We start from the raw sequence: 25,938 nt of genomic DNA, 5'->3' as shown, positions 1-25,938 counted from the left end.
ATTCATATCAAGTCTATAGAATACGACACTATATGATGTGATCGTAAAACTGCTCATTGCTCATTGCTGAATCCATTCAATATCTGTATTTTGCTTCCCAGCTCAATGCCGGAAGCTACTCCGATCGACTGAAACTGAGGGAAAGACTCCATTGCAAAACGTTCGACTGGTATCTGGACAACGTTCAACCGGAACTCTACGGATATCCTAATAGCGGAAAACTGTTGTACGGTGAGGTGAGGCAACTTGACTTGCCAAAATGACTCGCCCTGACCATAGGAGATCAGAACGGTTTGCTTCTGCCTTTCTGGAGCGCTCACGCTGTTTTTTACCGTCTTGCCCTATTCACTTTTGGACTATTCCCACTTCTACATGACGATATTTAGGAAATACCTACTTCTACTTGTAATTGAATATAAATTGATGGTATTAGTTCTACTTCCACACAAGTGGAAACACAGATTACTTATAGATCACCTTTGGTCTGGACTTGATTTGAACACAACGCGATAGAAATACAATAATACTCGAGACTGGAAAACCGAGTCGGTATATTATAGTCATTTATTACACATCAGCAAGCGTTCAGTTGGAGAGATGTTAGGCCATATCGGGGTCTATGATATTCAATGCCGTAGGCCCCGGCCATATAACTTCTAAAATACCCATATATTTATTGATTCCCAAGCCACATGCGAATACCGAATATGTCTCATAGTATTCGCGAGCAAATCATTATTCAAATTTCATTTTTACGATCCGCCACATCAGCGCTAAACTTTCATTTGTGTGTGTAAGCCGAGTCTTGTGATATCACAACCACCCCGGATGAGCGAAATAGTCGTGGTCATACTCGCACCACAAAATGTCAACTGTTAAACCACTGCGCACTGTACTTATCGATATCGAGCTATATGCAGTAGTTTTAAGATGACTTGACTCTCGAGTCTTGTTTTGTGAATGACTTGACCAGAGGTTCACTACCCTTAATGACTTGACTTGACTCGGAATCAACGTATGAAAAATATGGAATGACTCGAGACTCGGAGGAAAAATGCTCGAGTCATTTCCAGTCATTGAATATTTTACCTTACCAAGGCCACTTGATCAATACTAATCTTATGTTTGAATAATATATTAACATTTATTCCCGAAGCTTATCGGCTGAAACTCACCAGGGGATACCGTCAGCTTTGGGAATAAATATGAATCTATTATTCAAATATGTCATGAAGTTCTGTACTGCAAAGAGTCTCTTTAAACTTATGCTCACTGGATTCCATTTGGTTCTATATTTTCGACATCGTTAGTTCCATCAGCGTCGACATACCTGTAACTGCCTTCATTATGAGCTGAGTGGCATCATAATATCATCAGAACCATGCGGTGATATATATTGTGTTGGAGGAACTGACATTAGTCCTTAGCAATATTGACGTAATAGGGTGCCAATTTCGCAATTATATGAGAACAGTATATTCCTAGAGATCGTTAAGGCCGTTTAAATGCTTTATTCAAAGATAGTGGTTCCAAACGTGGGGGTCGTTTGCCTTTATTCTGGGTTCGCGATTATGTTGAATGTAATCAGCTTCCAAAATAGCCTGTGAGTAAGTCTGGGCAAAGGTTCTGACTTCTTTTAGTAATCAGCTCATCTAAATTTGATCTGGGCCACGGAACATTTTCAAATCGGAGATGGAGTCTCGACCATAAAAGGTTGCAAACCACTGGATGTGGGGTGTTTATAAAGCTCCGTGATGCGCACCGGCATAAGGCTGATAAACGATCTTATCGGTTGGGCATGAACATGACTTAACGATGTACAATTACGCTCCGTGTATTTTCGAATTCATCATCCTCCACCAGCTCTACCACTAACTCTGATCATGTGGGCGGAGAGCAGTAACTATCGATAGTAATATATGGAACAAACGAACAACCAATATTATTGACAGAATTCTTCGAAAAAATATAACGACAAGATGCATATAGAAACCAGATTCATATAGCAAGCCCCCCTGTTCAAAATCATTGTTGATTTGGGCGGGAAGGGGCTGAAAACATGTGCTTTCGGTCCCGGTTACACAACACACAACCACATACTCCTGAACCGGATCGTGACCACCTCTGGTCTATGAGCAAAGCTTTGCTAGTGTGACGTCATAACTCATTTTCAAATCCACTAGTGGGCGCTAAAGTGTGTCCGAAATTTGGGTCACAGAAATATGGTGATCCTACCATAGCCCCTTCCCCTAAAACAAGTCAAATACCACATTCAAACAAATCCCCTAGGTCATAGGCTCAGACGGGCTGATATACACTGTATGTCTGCCACTACACAAGCTTCCAGGCTTTTGGTTACGTAATAATTATAGTGCGAAAATATTAATTCTCTACGACTTGTGAGAGTTACGATTAGTGGTGCGTAGTAAGTCAAACAAGTTTTTACAATTGCGTCGCAACCATAAAAGTTACATTGACCTTAAATTTCCTAATAGGTTTACTTGAATTATTCCACGTCAGAAAAATGAAAATTACTCCCGAATTTCATTCGCACTTGATATGGATTTTCATTCGCACCATTCCCACCACCTTCGTCATTCGCACTGCAATTTTATTCATTCGTACAAGTGCAAACTGTCACACAGGGTGAAAGGCACTGCTCTACACAAATTTTTTGTAGCCTTCATGCCGCATTTTATCAACAAACGTTGCTTGCGATGAGTTAAACTGCAATACTATATTGGATGGAGCATTGTCGTCAATCTACATAAGTGTGGTGACTCATATCGTTTTAGTTTAAAACTGACACGACACCAAGTCTATATGCAATCATGCGTATGCCAGTGCCAAGTGCCGAATTAAACACGCAGACTTCATTGATAACCCCTCCCACACCAGTATTGTACCGAATCTAGCTCGTCGGAGATGCTGTTCCTGCATCGCCGAAACTTTTGACGAACCAGCCTATTCAATGCGGCCTCTAATGCTAGAAATTCAAACTTTTGTGTTATTCCACAAGTGGGCTAGCGAGGACTCAAGCGCAACACTTTGTCTGGACACCGGCGGGGCGATAGATCAGCCGTTGATTCTCAGGAAATGCCACGGAATCAATTAGAAGCAGGTAAGCCGAAGTAGATATAAGATAACTCAGTTGGTTAACGCGGTTCTGAGGAAATTAACGTAATCCGAATATCTCTTGATTCAGAAATTTTCCGTATTGGAAGGAATTCCGGAACGACCGCAATTGTCTTCAACCGCGTGACTTCTCCGTAATTTTAAGCCGTTGCGCGTCTGGTGCGCAGGAGCAGCAGTGAACTTTTGATAAGGTAAACCGCCGATCTTGGCTGATAACTGACGTGCGCTCGATTGCATTTTATTGTGATTGTTTAGAAACACGGAAAACCGCGAATACTGGGAAACGGGGTGAAATTAACGGGCGATGTGAGAGACACTCTTTTAGATTCGGGCGGGGCTTACGATATTGTAGGCTCCGTTGGGGCAATGTAAAAATATATCTTTTCCTTCATTTAGTTGTTTCAAACTAAAGTAGGCCTACCCGTCATTTTGGTGCCGACACACACCTGAAGGATGCTTATAAGTTGAATAAAGACCTTTATCGAGCAGATCACGTCTGATGTTGTTGCTTGTGGTATTCATGGTGTTTTCCGACTACATTGGTCATTTACAACAGGCCGATATTATTTACCACGATTCCTGTCGGATGTCAGTGTCAATAAAACTAGCGTTCCACCTTAAAAGCAGATCAAACGGTGGCAGGCTCTGCTTCCACGCGCTTCACGTCTTTGAATAATGCATTTTCATCGAACAATTTGCGTATGGGTGGTTTAATTACAGATAACTAACCTACGGATAGATGCGCAACACGTGATTCACGGTCGACTGATGCGACAACGGCAGATTTGTTGTCTCTTCATAGCATGAAACGGCAACGTAATTGCTAATCCCATAAATGACGACCCGAGCGCTCAAATTGAATAAAGTTGATCTTATTTGAAAGCTACAGTCGCGCTGATTCTGATAATATACATCAAACTTTCATCAAGGCAACGGAACCACCCCAAAAATAGCATTCAAAATCTGAAAATCGGCATTGTTCTAAACTGGCGCTGCAGAGCCTCAGTATGCAGTTGAAAGATATATTCTAGTTGGGTTTATCTCAAAATAAATATATTATTCAAGCTTAGTCTTTCGCAAATCACAATCCCAACTCGGCCTGCATTTTACTGCTTGCGACCTTCCTTGAAACGTGATGCGAAGAAAACTTTTGATCGTAGTATACGCTTCCAAACGCAGTTTTATAAGTACCGTTCCGTCTTGGTGTTAACAGCCCCGTAACTGCCGCATCCCAAATCTCCCAATTTGGGGGGGGCGGGGGCGAGACCGAAGGGGGCCCAAAATTATTTCGTGAATTAGCATAAATCATAGAGTATTTTTTTAAAATTTATGCCACTTTTTCAAAAAAATTTCGAGCTCGGCGCGATTTCAAGCTGCAAATATTTTTGATTTTGGGGTAGGCTACTCTTCCCCCAAGAAAAAATACGCAAGATTTATAGAAATGGGCATATCGGCGTTGGCCATTACCGCGCCACGACGCACCAAGACATATAAAGTAGGCCATGTAGCATGCGACTCCGAGAAGTGTGCCAGAACGATCGGCAGCGAGAAAACCTTGGCCGAAAAGGACTGCCCTAATGCTGACCGAAAACTTCGTTATATATACGTAATACTGTCTTGGTAATCTGAACCTCACAAGACAAATACCATACCGCAGGGAAAATCATATGCCAGTGAAGAAATACCAATTTGAAATCGTGTGCGTCTTTTAGTTTCCTAGTCTACGTTATGGCTATTCTATATTTTTTTATATAGCAGACAGGATGTCACGAAATAACATCATGTCAAAGATTTATACCAACGGGCCCTAAAGGTTCCAAGACACCTCACTCAGCTCTACCGGTAAATCTGATTACCTGAGCCGAGAGGACAGGCAGTTGATAGCAATATATTTGCAATTCCTAATCTTATTCACCGACTTTATCAAGAATTTTCGAAAGTTTTCGCGCTTCGCGCGTTTAGGCGAGAAAAGCTGACCCACTAAACGGCCCTCAAGGTAGATGATATGTAAGTAGCGGTAATTAGCGAATACCCTGAGGGGGGTCTGGGGAAGTTTGGTTCATCAACATATGCGGGCCCAAGACCAGCGTTTTTTTTGGAGGGGGCTGGCGAAGTGCTGTTACGGCCCTGGGTATAAATATGCCTAAATAGACAACCCAAAACCTTCTGATCGGACCGACTGATACAGAAATATTCCAAGTCTACAATACATACTATTATACTACAAGTCTTTCCGCACCCTCCTCTCTTTTCATTATTTCGCAATCTTGTGGTGTGTTGATTTGACAAAATATGTAATAAAATGATGATGTAAATATGCGCTGTGATGTTATCTTATCCGAAGGAATTTTAGGTAGTTGCCATGTCAGACAGTGTTATGAAGTACTATGTCGTACGAACCACAGCGGTTCACCACCGTAAATAGGTGTTCGGTACCGGCGCTCATCAGCCGACGTGACGACGACTGAAACAAAACTCGTGCCGGTAGCTGAATGTCGTTTGTTGAGCGTCGGTACATTACGGCACCACACTTCCATACTTCGAATAGCCTATACAAGTAGGACTGAAGCTCCTTAAGAAAAGTATTTCTACCCAGCTATATGCAATATGATTCCATATTTTGGATATTCCAGATGGGAAACATCAGACACGCATCTGGGAAATGCTTGGAGACAGTGTCCAATACAGTTCAACTCCTACCGTGCACTGATTCCAAGTCGCAACTATGGCGATTGCGGGACATTTCGTCGGAGAGAGTGCGCGTTGCCGGTACATAGCTTCGGATCGCGGCAAGTCGTCTCGCCGCAAAGTTCGTGAGTCGGCATTGCACGTTCATCGTGTAACTGTAATGAGGGGTGACGCAGCACGCCGCGTGAAGTGGGACTAGCATACGCCCAACTGGCATTATTTGCATATGAGAAGCAATGCGTTATTTTTTGCTGCACTTAATATCGAGGTTTGCATGAAGCTATGACTTTCAACCTCGTAATGGAAGATGGCGAGATTCAGCTATGCCTAGTAACCGGTTACGTCCATCCAATGTGAATACGGGTCAAAATATAAGACGAAGCTATTGCTGTGTTTATTGACCGTGTGTTCATGTCAATTTTTACTACAAGAATAAAACATATTCTTACTTCAATAAACTGCACGTTGCACATTTACCCGCGTTATAGAATCTGATCGGTCAAGAACGTGACCGATTCCTGAACTGCCGACTTCTAGCTAGGGTTGTGTTTAAAACAAAAATCAATTTAGAACAAACATGTTTAAAACAAGACCCTTGTTTAAAACATGTTTTTTTAGGCCATGACGTCATACATATTCAATTGTGACGGAATAGTGGATTGATATTCACAATTGAAAATATAGAGTAAATATGGCTCCTCTGGCGAAATAGGCTTCCAACCCTTGTCATATACGGACCAAAAATATCTTTCACCAGGATAACATCGTCATGCAGCATTATACGGTCGTTGGTAATTATCATCAGAACATTCATTCCGTGCCGATGATCCTTATATTTACGTAGGCTACTATAGCTGTTGAACCGACTATTTCGAGGGTACCAACCATTCCATATCGTACACGTAGGCCAGGCGCCGACAACCTTTTGTGGGCAGCGTGCCAAAATGTCAAAAATATCAAATTTTTACCAGCTTGCGTGCCAAACATTCAGTTTATTAATATTTACCGTTTCAAGCAAGGAATACCACCTATCGTTTTCTGCAGCTGGCAATGGCATCCGTTACGCCAATGGTTCTTGAATTATAGGTCGCGAATGGAATAAATTTTGGTCGCTACCGCACCCGACCTATCGCTTACGTGTACGCAAATCTACATAATTTATCTTCAGTCGCGCAATGATCGATCTTCTGTGGTTGATTTGGTCGTTTCCAAGTTACAGTGTTCGGCACCATATCCCGTAAGTGACAGGCCGATCAGTGTTGTTACGATGATATGGTGTGATGATGATGATGAAAAATGTACCCACGTCTGTATCATTCAAGTCGGTTTGGTGTTTATATACATAGCTCAGTGGTTTGGTGTCACATTAAGGTTGACTGACACTAGATTTGTCGGCAAGGGTCGCAGTGAAGCGGTGAAGATTGCCGTAGCTCCAGATATATAGGAATCGCTTGCACACCAGACGAAACTTAAAAAAGAATATCTCCTTCCACGAACACGATTCCAGATTAGCATTTTGACAAGGGACTCATTATTTTCCTCGACGGATCTCATTTGATACGTGCGGCTCTAGCTGCGGACGCTGGACTATTACGCGCTGGTCACTTCGGCGCCTTGACAGTGGACATATCAATGTCCAGCGTTTTAGTCGGCATGCGGCGGTTATTTTATTTAAAGGTTTTATCGCTAGCAATAATTCGCATGGCCGCATTTTGTCCAAACTTTATGTCTAGGTCAAGTCTTCTATAGCGTGAAAATGCCCACCGCCGGCATACAGTTCATGAGTTGTGCTACCGTAGGCTGCACAGAGAACATTCCTAGACTTAAGCATCCAAACGGTTTCATGCGATATTCGGTTGAGATTCTTTCATAACTACTAAAACGGTTGGCTCATTTCTGTACATTATACATAGCTTTTAAAAACATTTTCTATGTACATATATGTTTCTTTATTGGAGGTTCCCGCATTATAATTAAGTCATCAGGTTCCAATAAATCGCGCGAAGCGCGGAAAATAATTTCAAGATATGTAAAATCAGCCCTAAAAGACTCTATTTTATGTTGATTTATGAAATAATTTGGATCACCTACGAGCTTTGTACATTTTGAAAACTTCTGTTTCAATTTTTGCAAAAACGTGGTCTCACTAAGTCGTTTGCGTGAAATCATTTGGCGTGCCCTGAAAAATCATGTCGCGTGCCACAAATGGCACGCGTGCCGGGGTTTGGCGACCCCTGACGTAGGATGGTAATCGTCGCCCGTAGGCTCATACAACATGTTTTTGGAAAGTATTTAAACGATCATTGCATCGTTATACAACAAAATCTTGTTATTTGGAAAGGCCTTTGTTTAAAACATGTTATAAACAACCATTTGTTTTGAATGCAGCCATACTTTTAGCGCGGTTCACGGCCGTGTATGTAAGACATCGCTTATGAGGATTGGAGAACGATGAACAGACTGTATACCTCCATAAATCAGCAAAGAATAATGGAGTCAACCTCGCGCAAATACGAACATGCTCATTGGTGTTACAGCAGTGGAACGACAGATATATGTCGGCTCAAGTTCAGAAGGTCGATTTAAGGCTAACCATTACCCAGACTTGCAAATGTGGTGGTGAACACAGAGCTGAACAGCATCGAGGCGAAAGATGGTGTAGCAATTCGGTCGTTGTTCTATTTAATTATCAGAAGACAATCGCTATAGTGTATATTAGGGATGGCGTGAACGTGAGGTTCACGTTCGCGTTTTGTGTGTGAACCTCAGAAATCTAAAGGTTCACGTTCATAAACGAACCTTGGTAGTTTCTGCACTGTGAACCTTTTTTATATATTACGATTTTCACTTTATTATATAACATCATTGGTTGAAATTTATTGCATTTCAACTGCGGGCTACTCCATCAATGGCGCTGGCAGCATAAAAATTAGCACTAAACGAGCATGTACCTTGACAATCTCAAAAATTTTACTTGGTTTGTTATAAAAGTACGCTCGAAATATCCAGCTTTCCGTTCGTGAATTTAGTGAGTCTCTGTTGTGAGCTTGGCCCGCAATCACACAACATCAACAGGGAAATACACGACGTGTAGGGTAGGTATAGTCAGAGAATGCTGAAGCTTACTCAACCAATCAATGAAATTGATGTAGTTGTCTGATGTAATAAAATCTAGCAGGCGTACGGAGTCAATCTTAATTTGGTATGTGTATTGTATCATAAAAACAGAATCCGAGCGATTAGGGTGTAACATCGGTAGCAAGAATAAAAACCCGTTTTACACTCTGCTCAATATCGACGTAGCAATACACAGACGCCAAATACATTGTCCATCTGGCCTAGACCGTTAAGGCGTAAGCTTATATTCCCTTGCAAGCGCCGGAAGATATTAGTTTTGTGGGATTATCATATCATTTGATTGTCCCAATTGATACATTAGGCGACGTTTAAAACGTCAATAGGTAGCATTGTGGCATTATGTGGCAGGAGTCGTCACTGGGTATCGTGTACAATGTACATTCATATTAGCCAGCGCTCGGTAACCTATGGCTCGCGAGCCATATATAGCTCTTTTGGGTATAGAATATGGCTCTTTGCCATTAATTTTTAACTGAATTGATCGATATTGCAGCAGCTTGTTTGTAAATTTTCATCAGGACCAGAATAATTATTCTCGTAACCGTATAAACATGTCTTTTGAGAGGTACAGACAATTAATTGCCGTCTACAGGGTAAGGGGCTCGGACCCCCTATTTCAAAATCCCCCAATTTGAGCTACTGTCGCGCCAGCGACCAATATCGCTCGCGAATTCGATGTACCCGACTTGAAATCTTGGATTGCACGATACGTTGACTGATGAAAGAGAATAGCAGACTTGGCGACGCCCATATTACAACGAAGTTATCAACTAAATACGCACAGTCTTCCTGATGTACGGCGCGAAATCAATTGCCGTGGAATAAGTGACATTCACGATTACAAACTCGAATTACAAACGACGCCATAGCTATCGACGATCTTGATTGGTAAGTCGCTTTGTAGTACAGGCGATAAAATGTAGGCGTGTGGCGCAACGTTATATGTTCCCACCGAATACTTTGAGAATTAAGAAATCGATCAGTATTTGGATTTTCGGAGTCAGTGCGACAGTTACATCATACATTCAATTAATATCAGTTTATATAAATTCTAAGCTATTTACGATCGATTGCGTTATCAATGGCGAAGCTTGGCTCGTCTGTGCCTGCATAACCTCTCGTTTCAGGCTTTATTTTCAAATAATAAATATGCAAATCGCCTATTTTAGGGAGGAAAATGTTCAAAATTCAGCCATTCATGAACATCGATAGAAAATGCCAATATGAATTGAAGATTTCACAATTTTCGTGGCGACAGGTGCCTGCCTTGCCTTGCCTCCCCTGACCCCACGCCACTGATGTAACACACCATACATTGGGTATATACTGCTGTAGTGACCATGTTTGGCTCCACTTACGCATGTGATCATGGGTTCTCGCATTTAAAAGGAGGGTAAGTACGCAGCAACGTTCTCGTAACTCAAGGTTCGCATGCTCAAATAAAGTTATACCAGCATGATTAGTACGAGTTTTTACAGAGAAAATGAGGCGCAACACGATGAATCCCATGTAGTGAGATTGTATAAGTGCTATCATTACATAACAAATTTTCAATTGTGACGTAACAGTTGATTGACATTTATGGCTCTTTGGGAGTTGAAATGGAAAAAAATGGCAAATATGGCTCTTCGGACGAAAAAGGATTCCGACCGCTGATGTAGGCTATCACTTCACTGAAATGTAGGGTTGGAATTAGCAATATGACGTCACGTCACGTCACGAGGTTCAGGTTCGTGTTCACACAGAACCTTTCAAAAAGGTTCGCGCTCACACGAAACTGAACCTTTCAGAGGTTCGCACCATCCCTAGTGTATATGGTACTGATAACGAATTTCTCATTTTTCCGCAAAATATTGTAGGCATGGCTGATCCTGCCAACCGGAATTACGGAGTGATTGTGCCTCTGAATGAAGGCGGTTAGAGTAGATTCGATAAAAGTAAATTACCCATGCATCATTTTGTAAATAATTATCACCAATCAATTGGTTTTACTCTTGCAAATAAATTTGGCCTCGTGGATGTATCTGATGCGCTTTGATGCTGTCATCCAAAAACGGGCAATGTAAATTTGTATCACACCTACGCGATTATCAAAAACAATTGGAATAGCAGCCGCGCAAGATTTGGTCAATATTCGCAAATAATGCCGTTGACAACGGTCCCTAGTGTATCGACTAATAAGTAGTATGTTGTATGTGCAACCCGCGGGAAATTTGTACATTTTCGTAAATTTGTATTTTTGGACAGGATTATTCAACTTGAATTTCTTTTAAAACTTCACGCAACTAAGAATCACTGCATTCTGGATTCCAATATGGGTATACGTAGGCCTACCCACAAAAGATGACAATTTATTAAATTGGGTCTCTAATATATCACTGAAATATTCTCTAGTATATTACGAATATAATATACTACACATGCGCATATAACCGGAATAAATATGCTGTATAACGTTCCTTCCGTCGATCGAACATATTCGACTGCATGTAGCAGTAGGCTATTTGCGGATCGTTAAGTAGACTAAATATGTCGATAAAGTTTTGTTATTCACCCCTGCATGGTGTCCTAAGTAGAGCCCGACTGAGATCGGTTCGTCGATGATATCGAGTCGAGATCACACAGGGAAAGAATTAAATTATCGGTGTCGGCCATCCGCTGTGAAACATATCCTCAATTTTCGTGACGTCACAGCATGGTGATAGGAAGTCAAAAAACTATAATCCTTGACCGCTAGACTGGGAATATTGCTGTATTTCATATAGGTTACACTTTCAAGGCGTCCACATGCAGCCTTTTTAGTTCATTTCATGTTCGAGTATGACAATGGCTGTAAACCCGTTGCCATAATTGCTCTGAAGTTTTGAAAATGCACCGACTGAATCTGTGCTGGAATGACAGCTACAACCATAAATCTACTGATATGCACCATATTATGGATAGAGTTAACATTGACAAGCTTACCTTCAAACAGCATGGTCACTGGGTCAGATACCATATCTGCAGTCACCCTTCCAGTTGAATGTTCTGAAGGCCGTCTGGCATCATCAGTTTTGGCACTGTCTCTTGTTTTTGAAGCAACCTTCAATTGTTGGTTGGTGAGGTAGCATTTCACGGCTTGGCTAATTGTTGCCAATGCAAGATAACGGCCAAAATCATCTATTTCATGTTTTGTGCAATTATCAATAAACAATCTATAATAACATGATCATCAGTCAATTTAGTGAAGCACAATTGAGTACCGGTAACAAAATATCGCCTACATGTAATATTCACTATCTTTACAACGAACCTTAGACAAGCAAATCAAATCTACAATGTCCTGATAATTACAACCCCCCACCCAAATTTCAATGCAGGGTTGTAATGACTCGAGTCATGACTCGACTCGAGTCACGATTTTCTGACGACTCGACTCGAGTCATTTTCTCAAAATGCGGAAATCTGTGCATTCACTCGACTTGGACTCGAGTCATCGCACATGACTCGAACCAAGTCATATTTCTCGAGACTCAGACTGCCAAGACCGACATTTCATTGTAATTTCGAAGAATAGTAAAGTAACCGCACTATTAGGATTTCGTCTATTGGTACTGGAACTTGAAAATTCGACTAAACTGCTAAATATGAGGAAAATTAGTATATTAGAAATGCGAAACATTCGATATCACCAGAGTTATAAAAAGTGACTTTACAAGACTTTAACTGGAAACTGAGCAGTCAACACAATGACTTGGAATCGGACTCGAGTCATAATACCATGCCTCGGACTCGACCCTCTGCTCGCTGACTTGGACTCGGACTTAACTCGGTGGTGAGTTGAAAATGGCTCGACTTGACTCGTGTCAAAACTATAAAAGTGAGGTTGACTTGTGACTCGGAGCTTAGTGACTTGGTTGCAACCCTTTGTTAATGATGCATGTGCTTCTTAATCCAGACTTTAATCCTGGTGGCGAGCAGGATCAAGAAGCAGCAGTCGATACTCAGTCGATTCTAGCAGGATCTAACTAATTTAACTTTCTGGTCCGCAGAAAATTCAGCAATCTGCAAAATCTGCAGATCTAGTACGTGATCTATATTGTCGATCTCCACCAATAATCATGGAGATAGTATTTGCTCACATTGAATTTAGTACTGATATTACCTTTAACATGAATGTATACCAAACAAAGGAACCCATATTATGTAACGTTCATGCAAGGTTGTAGGTCGCAACACTAACTAGTACCATCCTTTATGAGACGTTGGATAAATATTCTGAAGACTTAATTTTATATCTCTCAAATACACGTATATTTAGTTAATCATATTCGCCAAAAATCGTCAAAGCTTCTTCAATGTACAAATGGCTCTCACTCTCTAAAGTTGCACAGCGCCTCTTCCTTTGATTTCGATACGCTGTGAGAAAGTTACAGATGCGTGTTAACGGTAATCACTCGATCTAAAATTACGCGCAATCAATTTTACCTGAATTTCAATAAACCACTGCATTCATGGAAACATATTACAAATGGCAATTAAAGGTGTATTTGGCGCGAAGCGCGACGAAAAATTGGGAGGTTTGACAGCTTTTGTCGAATGTTAATTTGCAATGAGAAGAATGCATAGAACAATTGTTAAATAATGATATGTCCCAACTACATTATCTACTGTGACGCGACTTTTCTTCAGCGCCCCCTCCCCATATAGCCCCGAGCCCAGCGCCCCCATATCGCCCCTGAGCGTTTCCGCCCATTCAAACTCGAAATTGCCTCTTGTGTGGCGGGCTGGAGCCAGTGTCACTGGTGTAGAGTGTAGAAAATACCCAGTGGTTTATTTACATGCATGTTTCTGTCCGTTATAGCTTGTTATTCACTAGCATAAAATATTTTTCTTGGCATTGAAATGGCTACTAAACTTATGCCGGTAACTTTAAGTTTTGTTATTAAATCTTTTATTGTTATTAAAATGTTACGCAACGATCAAAGCCTGAGAAACCCTGTCAGATCACTGTAGTCGAGACTATGATCAGGCCGTGGCATTTTTCAGATTTTATTTTTGGCAATTTTGGCATCGCCATGAGCTCATATTAACCATATGAAACGCTTTAGTTGCCGGCTGGAAAATGGCGGTAACCCCCAAAGGTCAATATAATGGAAGTTTGGGGTATTTGTCGGAACCCCTTTTTTCGATTTAAAAAAATCATCATTTTCACTCTACCTAAATATAATAATATAGTATTCATTTGAGAAACAAGAAAATCTATTTTGAGGAAACATTTTTGAGTATCTTGACCGATCCGGCCCGCGAGAAACCTGAAGATTTGAATCGGATGCGCGACTCAAGTTGGGTTTGACACCCCTGCTTTAGATAGACACGAAAGTGCTCGATTGCTGGATCTGGATCTGGATTCCAGATTGCTGGGCTCCACCCTCAAAACCACAAGTCGAAGATGAACGATTTGTTTTATTCAAATAAGAAAAATAATTTGCTTCGGTGTCGTAGAAATGTAATTTGTATGAATGACATAGACAACAACGAATCTATTTCTACAATTTGGAATGGGACTTTGAACAAAAGACCTGACGAATTGTATCTTAATATTGACAAACGCTGATTAGTATGACCAGTTTACAAAATCAAGATGATGTTTTTGTTATATGTATGTTATCATCAAACAAATGTGTGATTTGTTTCATGTCTTACGATTATAGATGTTATCCTTCGCGGTTGGAATAAAATGAAAGTTCGTTGAAATAGCATACTTACGAGTTCAATAATATTCTCAATCGACGAATGCGAATAATCCGACAGCTACAAGCAGAATTAAAAAAATTGATGCTATTTTGTGGTTATAGGGACCATGTTTGCGTTGATTTCAAGAATGACCATGACGAGTAAACCGGATAAATTAGTTAATGTGGTAATAACTATACCCGTAAGAGTTGCTGACATTACGATATCTTTTACACTGTAATATACGGATTCCCTTGCGATAAATTAATTCTCTTCTGCGATTGACATAGTGATCAAGTCTTGTATACTCGAAACATGATATGTTTATGTCGAGTGGTATATGCACCGAATAGTAATTACTTTGACTTACAGAATAGTAACGATTTTGCAGTTAAATAAAAAAAGACCGGTCATATGAATACAACCAGGATGAATTATTCCAGTTTGCAAGCTGTAGTGGTATAATCAAGTAAGTGAAAATTGGATTTAACACTTGTGAATGTTGTTGTGAATAACTTTCTTGAGCATGGTAAGATGTACTAGCAAATACATTTCCAACTACGACAAAAATAACAGGATAGCTAATAAAGTTGTAGGAGTTTCCTTAGCCTTGATTTGTGTAAACGATTAGGTTTGTGAAATGTTAGCTGATAATCACAACATACCATTCTGTAATACACCATCGCGATATCTTGCAATATAACACATGGATTCGCTTGTGAGAAATTAATTCTCACAATCTATCATTGATTGATCAGACATTCAAATCTGTTAGGATTTTGCCAAACTCATTCGTGACTCGACAATAATCAGGTAGCCGACCCGGTCGACTCAAGCGCTCGAAAGCCTGTTTCAAATCTATGTGACATTACCCACGGGAAACAATAACCACATTCACGGTTTTACTACAGCATGTTTCTAGGTGTCGGAGGTTTATCTGGGCTCCTCATCGCCGATCCCGCTGTAATACAGCGCATTGAAAAGCTCAGACGAAGAGAGAGCCGAACTCTTGAAAGGAGGCAGCGAATGATCCGGAAAAAGACTCAAGTCAAGTGGACAAAATGACATTATGAAATTTACTGTGCGGGCGAAAATGACCAAGTTGTTGAAAGCGCCAATTATATAGGTCAATAAAACAAACAAACAAACTACAGCAGTGATTCGTTACACTCGATAGGACAGTTGGGTGCTGGGTGGTTATATTTGTCATGTATGTATACTAGGGCTGTTCAAAAATAACCTTTTTTCCTGAATCTTGTTGGCTACGTGATTAAATTGTTAGGGTGCCTTAAAAAATGACGCACACCAAATTTGAATTCATTCCAACCAATATTCGCGGTTTTCGTAGAGTTTGAAAATTTTGAACTTGCCCAAAACGCCAAAATTTTTTTTTTCAAATTTTTCTGCCAACCCCATGAAATTGTTGGGCTGTCTTCAAAAACTATGCAAAACAAATTTGACTCAATTCCAAGCCGTAGAAGCGGAGTTATTTCAGTTTTTATTCGATAATTCTGGTATTATCCTTGATCGGTGGATAATCCAAGAATTATCATCGAAAAACTGGAATAACTCCGCTTCTACGGCTTGGAATTGAGTCAAATTTGGGGCAACATAACAATTTATTCACGTAGCGAACAAGATTTAGGAAAAAAGGTTATTTTTGAACAGCCCTAATGTATACTCAACGTGTACGCGATTATTCCGACATGCAGCTTGCGGAACGTTCATCCGTCGTATCACATTCAGCCTACTCATATACTGCCTAAGGTATTTATTAGAATCGATAGGATGTCAGAGTCGTTGCTGCACAAAACATGTAGGTGACTACGCGCTCGAACACCTGTTTTGAAAATTCGCACGTGGAAAATCAGCCATATGCACGAGCACGGATATCCAGAGTCATTAGTTGAACGAAATAAACAACTCGCGTACCACCAAGCGCCAAGCACGCTTTTCTGAAGTTCCGGTGTTTAGTTTATTTGTTATATTTCACGAAACGATACATGACGCTTTTTGCACATGAAGCATCTCAGAATGCCGCTTCTGTTAATTTCCGGTGTCTTGTTTGTTTATTATATTTATATGTCACGAGCGCGCGCATATAGGCTACTACTTACGATTCAGTTCACGGACTAATCAGGAATAGTGGATCCGTCGGTTGCATAGAGAGTCGTTCGGCTCAGCTGTCGTGTAACATTTGTAATGCGTTGTGAGACGACAGTTATAGCTGTCTTTGTATCTACCAGTCGGCGTAGAAAAACATTTACGTCATGCGATCGCGTATATGAAGTAGTAGCGAAGAGAATCCAGTGTACGTGGCCACGCTATGCAAAGGCTCGGTCATGTCATCGACGTTTTGCGATTATGCGAGCTAGCAAGTGATGAAAGGAGGTTTTCTTGCTGCAGAATTCAGTATGTAGATCACTGTCATTCCGGAAATATTGATAGGACGATCTGTCAGCAATTCGATGCGCTTCACCGACATAAAACTGATGTCAGCCCTCGAAGTAATCCCGGTCAAGAAGTGTCGTACGAACAGTAAGTACTTTATGGTGAGTTCCGTAATTCCGTGCGATTGTAGCTCTGCATGCATGAAGACAAACTAACGATTCCAGTGTTTCCAGTCCAAGGTTTTCCAATGACAGTCGTTTTAAATACTACTAATATATAATAACAAAGTTGAAACTAAGGCACTTACAACTAACCAAAAAAATCATAATTTTGTTCAATAGCGCTCAACCTAACAGAAGAAGGTAGAAGTTAATAGATACGTATGAAAAGACGATGCAAAACAAATTTGACTCAATTCCGACCAGTAAAAGCGGAGGTATGTGAGTTTTTAGATGATAATCCTCGGATTATCCTTGATCGGTCGATAATCCGAAAATTATCAACGTAAAACTCACATAACTCCACTTCTACTAGTTAAAATTCAGTCAAATTTGTTTTGCATCGTCTTTGAAGACAGCTCAACACTTTCATGGGGTGAACAGAAAATTTTTAAATTTTTTGTTATTTATTTTTATATAATAAATAGAAACTTTCTTCCCCTGTAGCAATGCGGCTACTGGTTGGAATTGAACCAAATTGCTGTGTAGGCTTAAATTAGGTAGCCTAACAGTTTTATCAAGTAGCCAGTGCGATTTGAGAAAAAAAAAGTCATTTTTGAAGAGCCCTAATGTGTAATTGTCCATGTCCATAGGCGCCTAAATGGCCGGCGCTGAATGTTCCTGTCCTGGCGATCCGAGTCCCACAACAAGACAATACCATATCGAGGGAACATCTTTTTCCAGTTAAGAAATGCCACTTTGAAATCGTGTACGTCTTTTACTTTAGTACGTTTTGGCGATTTCAACATCTTTCGACATGGCAGACAGGAGGTCACGAAATTGCATCATGTGACGAAGTCATTATATCAACGCCAGAAGATGTTTTATTATTATTTAGAGGGCCTATCTATTCCAACACACCTCACTGGATCAGCTCTACCGGTAAATCTGATTATGTGAGCAGGGACAGGATAAAAATTTACAGCAATAAATAGGCAATTCCCGATCATATTGGCCGATGCAATCATGAATTATAGATTTTTTTCGCGCTTCGCGCGTTTAGGGACGCTACTACTAATTGGGCACCCAATATAGATGATAAGTACCGGAAAAAGCCTAGAGCCCTAGGGGGTCTGGGGGGCGAGGCCCCCCAGTAGTTAGTTTTGAATACATTGAATATCCCCATTATTGATGCTGCGGCCCGCGGCGTCATCAAAAACTAGGAAATTGGCCCGCGAGCACATTTGAGTTTGAGACCTCTGCACTATATTATGGCTATAATTAATATTGACAAGCTTACCTTCAAACAGCATATGGTCACTGGGTCAGGTACCATATCTGTAGCCACCCTTCCAGTTGAATGTTCTGAAGGGCGTCTGGCATTATCAGTTATTGAAGTAACCTTCAATTGTTGGTTGGTGAGGTAGCATTTCACGGCTTGGTTAATTGTTGCCAATACAAGATAACGGCCGAAATCATTTATTTCATAGTTTGTGCAATTATCAATAAACAATCTGTAATAACTAAACGATCTGCAATAACATGATCATCAGTCAATTTAGTGAAGCACAATTGAGTACCGGTAACAAAATATCGCCGACATGTAACATTCACAATCTTCACAACGAGCCTCAGACAAGCAAATCAAATCTACAATGTCCTGATGTCCCTCAACTCGAATCACAATTTTTTAATGACTCGACTCGAGTCATTTTCTCAAATACGGAAATGACTCGACTCGACTCGGGTCAATCTGTGCATTGAACCAAGTAATATGACTCGAGACTCAGACTGCCACGACCGACATTTCATTGTAATTTCGAAGAATAGTAAAGTCTATTGGTACTGGAACTTGAAAATGCGACCAGAAACTGCTAAAAATGAGGAAAATTAGTATATTAGAAATGCGAACCATTTTATATCAGCAAACAGAGTTATAAAAAGTGGGTTTACAAGACTTTAACTGGAAACTGAGCAGTCAACACAATGACTTGGACTCGGACTCGAGTCATACGGCAGGGATATCCAGAACTAGTTTTACATATCCCTAGTCTACGGACTCTCGAAGGATTACGGACCTTAATTTAAGAATTCTGCTTTACACACACTTTCTTTGTTGTTTCAAACAAACTCCTGTGAATTCTTGTTGACATATTTATCAAAAACTTTTATAAATAACTATCTTTTCTAAAAAGTCTTATTTTTGGCATTTTCTTGATTGTTTTGGGATTTTGTTCTCGAAATGCCAAAAATAAGACGGCTTGCCTGCCTATGATCCATGGTAATACAATGTAACATACTATCATGTAGAGTGATAATATAGTATTCATTTGAAAAACAAGGAAATATATTCTGAGGAAACATTTTCGAGTATCTTGACCGGTCCGGCCCGCGAGCAACCTGAAGATTTGAATCCGGCCTGCGACTCAAGTTGGTTTTGACACCCCTGCTTTAGATGGACACGAAAGTGCTTGATTGACGAGTAAGCCGCTAAAATCTCGCGATCAAATGCGGAGCACTTGGGCTGTGTCGGGTTCAAGGTTTTCGGGAAGAAAGCTAAGCGGAACCACGAATCATCACATTTCTGTTGCAAAACAGCTCTGATTCCGACCTGACTAGCGTCTACCACAAGAGAAAGATCAGCATCGTGAATCGGATGGTCTAATATGACATTATCGTACAGTTCGGTCTGGATACGTTCGAACGCTGTATTAGCACTATCTGTAAATTTGACACGATCACGTTTATTCGATGCTGCATTGGCCACGTCATACAGTGGCTTCAAAAGTTCGGCCCAGTTTTTCACAAAATTATGGTAATAGCAAACTAGTCCTAGTAATAAACGTACTTGCCATACATTTTAGGGGCTAGGATAGTTCAAGGTTATTCAACCGTTGACGGTAAGGGAGTAATTCCCCTTGCATTAACAAGGTGGCCCGAAAATTCGATTTCTTCCTTGCCGAAACTGCGCCTATCGACATTTGACCAGTCCTAACTTACGAAACCTTGAAAACAATTCTTACTTTATTGTTGTCTAATCTTGCGGTACACAAGTAGGTTGGTTGTGAAAGCTTGTGGGCGTACGAGATATCGCCATAATTCGCCGACATAGTGGAAGTTAGTGCAATCACATCACGTGATGAATAATCCTTGAAGCAGTTTTCGGATATGCAAGGTAAAATCGTGACTAAAGACGTGACATAATGATAGCATAAGTAAGTGTTAGGCACATCCTGCGTAACAATACATTCGAGGAAACGGGGAAACTGTCAATGCAAATTAAGAAATAACTGAATACACAGCTTTGTTACAGTAAAAAGTAGGCATCAGCATCTACGGCGCTGAATCGTTCGATAAGTACTAGGGATGGTGTGAACCTCTGGAAGGTTAAAGTTCGTGTGAACGCGAACCTTTATGAAAGGTTCTATGTGAACGCGAACGTGAGCCTCATGACGTCGCATGACGTCATATTGCTAATTCCAACCCCACATTTCAGAGAAGTGATAGCCTATACAATGTACACGATATACCAGCGACTCCCCGGGCCACAAAATGCTACAATGCTGAAGTACATATTGCCGTTTTAAACGTCGCCAAATGTATTAACTGGGGCAATCAAATGATATATTAATCCCATGAGATCAATATCCTCCGTCGCTTTGCCAACAATTTCGACGAGGACTTGCAAGGGAATATAAGCTTACGCCTTAACGGTCTAGGCCAGACTGGAGAATGTATTCGGCGTCTGAGTATTGCTATACGTTTGGGATGGTGTGAACGTGAGGTTCACGTTCGCGTTCTGTGTGTGAACCTCGGAAATTTAGAGGTTCACGTTCACAATCGAACCTTGGTAAGTTCTGCACCGTGAACCTTTTTCATATATTACACTTTTTCACCTCATTATAGCATTATAGGTTAAAATCCATCGCATTTCAACTGCGGGAAACTCATGACCTTGACAATCTCAAAATTTTTACTTGCATTGTTACAAAAGTTTGTTCGAAATACCCAGCTTCCCGTTTGTAAATATTTAGTGACTCTTTGCTGTGAGCTTGACCCGCAATCACACAATATCAAGAGCGAAATACGCTACAGTTTAGTCAGCAAACGATTCTTATTCAACCAATCAATGAAATTCATATAAAGAATACATCGTTGTCTAATGTAAAAAAATCTAGCTGGCGCAGGAGGACCATCTTGATTTCATATGTTTATTGTATCATAAAGAACAAATCCATGTGATTGGGGTGTTGGCTACGCCTGCATAACTTGTTAATGGGATAAAATCGGTAGCAAGTATAGAAATCCTTTTTACACTCTGCTCAGTAACAATGTAGCAATACTCCTGTCTGGCCTAGACCGTTCAGGCGTAAGCTTATATTCTCTTGCAAAAGGTTTTGTCGATATTGACTTTATGTGATTATTATATCATTTGCTTGCTCCAGATGATATATTTGGGGACGTTTGAAAAGTTAGTATGCACTTCAGCTATGTGGCATAATGTGGCCCGAGTCGTCGCTAGCAATCGTGTTGTACATTAATCTATCACTTCACTGAAATGTAGGGTTGGAATTAGCAAAATGACGTCACGTGACGTCATGAAGTTCACGTTCGCGTTCACACAGAACCTTTCAAAAAGGTTCGCGTTCACACGAACCTGAACCTTTCCAGAGGTTCACACCATCCCTACTATACGTTGATATTGAGCAGAGTGTAAAACGGGTTTCTATACCTGCTACCGATATTACACTTTTAATAAATTATACAGCAGTAGCCAACACCCCAATCGCACGGATTTGGTTTTCTGATACTTATGAAATCGATATGGACTGCGTACGCTTGCTAGATTTTTTGCATCAGACAACGACATCAATTTCATTGATCGGTTTAATAAGCATCATTCGCTGACTACCGTACTACTGTAGCGTATTTCGCTTTTGAGGTTGTGTGATTGCTGGTCAAGCTCACAGCAGAGAGTCACTAAATATTCACAAACAGAAAGTTGGATATATATAAGCAAACTTTTGTAACAAAGCAGGTAAAATTTATAAGATTGCCAACGTCCATGCACGTTTAGTGTTGACTTTTCATGCTGCCAGCGCCATGCATAGAGTGAAATGCCGTTGAAATGCAATATATTTCCACCTAAGATGTTCTAATGACGTGAAATTGTAATACGTGAAGAAGGTTCACAGTGCAGAATCCACCAACGTTCGTTTGTGAACGTGAACCTCAAGATTTCAGCGGTTCACCCACAGAACGAACGCGAACGTGAACTTCACGTTCACACCATCCCTATAATAAGTAGGCCTATATTGGAAACGGATTATCGGAATATCTGTGAGTAGATTCATCTTCAAGCGTTATTGGCACATCACATTGCCATCGTCGCACGAGCTCAGATCAGCTTAGTCGCTATTCATCAGAGGTGGTCAAAGTAGTCAAGAAAGCTACTCAAGTAGAAGTAGAAGTAGCGACGAAAAAATCTACTCAAGTACGAGTAGAAGTACTTCTTCCATAAGCAACCTAAATCTACTTGAAGTAGAAGTAGAATTGACTGACTTTAAAAATACTCAAGTAAGTAAGTAGTTGTGAAAACGATCCGAATTTGTTCACATGGATTGTATAAAGGTACAAATTGAGCTATGCGAAAGGTGACGAGCTTGATTCACATTGACGCTTACCAGCAGGTGTCCAATTTTCGATAGCATAAGCATTCATCCACATCATGGGATGATAATGATAGGATTGATATGGAAATGCGATAATTATCCTGTTTTGTCGAACAGCACGTATTAGAAAATAGCATGGTTTGGCGCCATCCCCCATATTATAAGGTCCGTAGTTTAGTCGAAGAGCAATACGGAGAAGTTGTATAGGATACGGTGTAAACACTTTGCGCAATTAGTAAACGTTAATAAAAAATGAGGTGAACCGTAAAATGCCATATTCTGTAGCTTTATTTCCGGAAATTAAAGGCATTAATACACTTGCTTTTATACTTCAACATGTATGTTATCCATACAAAACAACTGATATAAATTATAACTCAAAGTGTATGATACTGGGAATTGGAAATGAAACATAAATACTAGTTCTAAAAGTGGGACACGTTTTTCACGCCTTTAGTCCAGAAAGTCTCAAAGGTGGTGGTATGCTGAAACAGCTCTAAAACTAACAAAAAATGTCAGAGTCCACTTTTCCAGGTTAGGAAGCGCCATGGACACCCTAGATTCCGATATGACAAGTAAATGCTAGATTGCGAAATATCAGTTTCAAACGTTATGATGAGCCATATATACTGCGATGAATTATTTCATATAGGCGAAGAGTGACAATGTGGTGTGAACTCAGGGATATCTATATACCTAGTTCTAGATATCCCTGTGTGAACTGAATCACGCCAACCCGCTACCTAAATTATATTCATCGATACTTTCATGAAATGATACTGGCAACGACCATACCACTGCGCGCGAAGCGCGACGAAAATTCTGGGCTTTACTCAACTTTTATGGAAATAAAATGTTGGTACTCTATGAAAACAGCCCCGAAATTCCTCAGGCTATCTTTCTGATTGGAAGATTGAACTACTTCTACTTGACAAACTGAAAATAGCGAAAAGTAAGTAAGTAGATCACAAAACATTATGGAGTAGAAGTAGAAGTAGCAAAAATCAAATCTACTTGAGTAAGTACCAGAAGTAGAGGAAAACTACTTGAGTACTTCGAAAAAGTAGAAGTACTTCGTTACTGACCACCTCTGCTATTCATATGTCGCTAGTCGTGACGTTAAGGTCTGCGAGAAAGAAGTATAATAGATTTCAAGATATGTGGGCGGGTAACGGAAAGCAGTAGGTCGAAATCGTCTGGCGTGGGGGTAAACAGTAGTGCGGAGCGGATCGACAAATTCTCTGGTCCGGCTCCGATCCGGTTGTTCAATTCGCTGGTCCGACTCCGATCCGGCTCCGGCCGTATCAGGAAAAGTACTGATCCGGCTCCAATCCGGTCCGGCCAAAAATGAAAAATTCCGGCCAGAAATCCGGTCCTACTCGGTACGGAGGTTCCGTGAATTGATAAATATGCCTCGTTTATGTTCACACTGGCTTGCAGGTTACTTACGTGTGGTTGGTTGATAGTTATATAGTTATAAAAGTCATGTTTATCCATAAAGATTCTGCCCGGATCAAAAAAAGTAGTGATCCGGCTTCGATCCGGCTCCAGCCGTAACAGAAAAAGTACTGATCCGGCTCCGATCCGGTAGGCCAAAATTTTAAAAATCCGGCCGGATATCCAATCCGGCTCCGGTCCATGATCCGCACTAGTAAACAGACGATGGGCGTTTTCCATCCGAAATAGACCTGTCAAGATAACAGGTTGGTTTCAAGCATTCTGTTACCTCGACAAGATTCAGTGTGGGGTGGTCTGCGTTTGGGCGCATTTTTTTGCAGTTCCTGTCAAAATCAAGGGGATAAGGTTCAGTCCACGAACTCATCAGGAATAGTGGATCCGTCGGCTGCATAGAGATTCGTTCGGCTCAGCCGTTGTGTAACATTTGTAATGCGTTGTGAGACGACAGTTATAGCTGTCTTTGTATTTACCAGTCGATACCTAGCCACGATACCTAGCGACGACTCTGGCCACATAATGTCACAATGATGAACTACATATTATGTATTAAACGTCGCCAAATGTAACAACTGGGTCAATCAAATGATATAATAATCCCATAAAATCAATATCTTCCGTCGCTTTGGGAATATAAGCTTACGCTTCAACGGCCTAGGCCAGACCGGACAATTTGCGGCTGCCCGCCATGTGAGAGGGCAGCAAGAGTATTCGTGATTACATCGGCTATGATTGTGAAAAAATTTTTAAAGGTATTGTAGGGTTACCATACGTCCTCCTTGAGGAGGATTTGTCGTCCTTTTTCGGGTTTTTGAAAATGTCCTCCGAGGACGCCTACATGTCCTCCTTTTTGAGATTTTGTCCTCTTTTTTGAGAATTTCGGTTAAATATAGGACAAAATTCGACCAAGATACCGTAAAATAGCACCGAACAACCACCTAATAATGTGAAAGAAAATACTGTAATTTGGGTGCTGAGCGAAACAATTGACCTTTTTTAGTATAGCCTACCGACCACGAAGTGGGAAAAGTTTTCCATTTTTCCAGATTTTCCTCCGGTATTCTAAGTTTGAAAAGTTTGAAAAAGTGTCGTACTTTCCCGATTCCAAAACATGGTAACCCTAGGTATTGTAATATTTTCATCCGGTGTGAGGGATGGCGCGGACGGAGTCGTGGCACCCGTACCTGGAAATGGTGACGGATATGTAGGTGCTAGTGGGCTACTAGTAGATGAGTATTTAGCGTCATTGTCGTTTCTTGCAGGTCGAGTAAGCGTAGGAAAATCAGTTTCCGACGTCAGGTTATGCGCTTAGGCTCGATTTCGGGAGGCTTTTCTGACTTCCCAATAGTTTTGTTTTGCGCCATAATCGAGTTAATTCTCGCCTCTTGATTGTATCTAGTACAGCCCACGTACTCGGCAGAGTGCGATGAACCGCAATTCACGCAATATGCTTCGTTTTTGCATTGGCAATATTTATGCCTCATTCCACACCTTGTGCAACGTTGGGCGCTTCGGCATTGCTTAGCTTTATGTCCGTAGCGGTTGCAATTGAAGCAGCGCATAGGTGGCAGACTATATATACGCGT

The 25,938-nt window shown here is 40.8% G+C and overlaps 1 protein-coding gene across 2 annotated transcripts in view; it reads left to right on the top strand.

Annotated features, from left to right (window-relative positions):
• The first annotated feature begins 16,783 nt into the window (after positions 1-16,783).
• LOC145443855 (polypeptide N-acetylgalactosaminyltransferase 6-like) overlaps positions 16,784-25,938 on the top strand; it is a 34,214-nt gene continuing 25,059 nt past the window's right edge. The window contains exon 1 of one of the 2 annotated variants that reach the window (XM_080321816.1): positions 16,784-17,214. The gene's annotated coding sequence lies outside the window, so the exon portion shown is untranslated. The remainder of the gene's footprint in view (positions 17,215-25,938) is intronic. The other variant, XM_080321817.1, reaches the window with a different exon arrangement.

Source organism: Botryllus schlosseri, chromosome 7, assembly GCF_051294905.1.
Source record: "Botryllus schlosseri isolate E-star chromosome 7, Bs_hap1, whole genome shotgun sequence".
Lineage (NCBI taxonomy): Eukaryota > Metazoa > Chordata > Ascidiacea > Stolidobranchia > Styelidae > Botryllus > Botryllus schlosseri.
This window is presented reverse-complemented; position numbering and strand designations above follow the sequence as displayed.